General features: G+C 64.9%; 1 protein-coding gene across 1 annotated transcript in view; it reads right to left on the bottom strand.

The window, feature by feature from the left end:
* The window catches only part of SNX7 (sorting nexin 7), a 63,285-nt gene extending 62,641 nt beyond the window's left edge, over window positions 1–644 (bottom strand). Inside the window, exon 1 of the mRNA XM_014517600.2 lies at window positions 561–644. The gene's annotated coding sequence lies outside the window, so the exon portion shown is untranslated. The remainder of the gene's footprint in view (window positions 1–560) is intronic.
* Window positions 645–650: the final 6 nt, after the last annotated feature.

The raw sequence follows: 650 nt of genomic DNA on the forward strand, positions 1-650 counted from the left end.
CCCTCCTTAGTTCCCAGATCATCTTGGCTCAGTCCTCCAATCCTTCCAAGACTGTTGTAATGAACTGTTGGCTGAGTGTGGCTTATATTTTGTAGGCTAGGCTCTACAGATTAAAGTGGAAGCCACAAAACCCTTCTGTATCTAATCGATGGGGAATGTGAGAGAAGAACACCTCTTTTCCCCCCTTCCCCCCATCAAAACACAATGGCAGCACTGCGGGTTTGTGAGCGGAGCCAGCCTTGTGCCTGCCTGCAGGCTGTTGGGACGGAAGCCCCCTTTGCCGCGGCGGACAGGAGCTGGGGCAGCGGCAGGGCTGGACGGCACAAGGCAGGAGCGGGCCAGGCGGCCTCGCCAGCTCCCAGCCACCGTGTCCGCCTCCAACCGCGCTCCGCAGCCGGCGGCGCGGGGGCGAGCGGGGCCCGGCTCCGAGGAGCTCTCCGAGGGCAGCAGCAGTGTCCCCTTGTGCAAGCGCCAGGCCGGGGCCCGTGCTGCTGCCTGCGCTTTGCACACTTGCCAGGGATGCGGGGCAAAGGGCAGGGAGGGTGCGCCTCGCCCCCTACCTTGCTGAAGACCTCCAGGTCCTCCTCGTCGTCGTCAAACGCCAGCACGTCCGGGGAGCCGCGAGGCTCGGCGCAGGGCGGCGGCGGCGG

This window comes from Alligator sinensis, unplaced genomic scaffold, assembly GCF_000455745.1.
Source record: "Alligator sinensis unplaced genomic scaffold, ASM45574v1 scaffold647_2, whole genome shotgun sequence".
NCBI lineage: Eukaryota > Metazoa > Chordata > Crocodylia > Alligatoridae > Alligator > Alligator sinensis.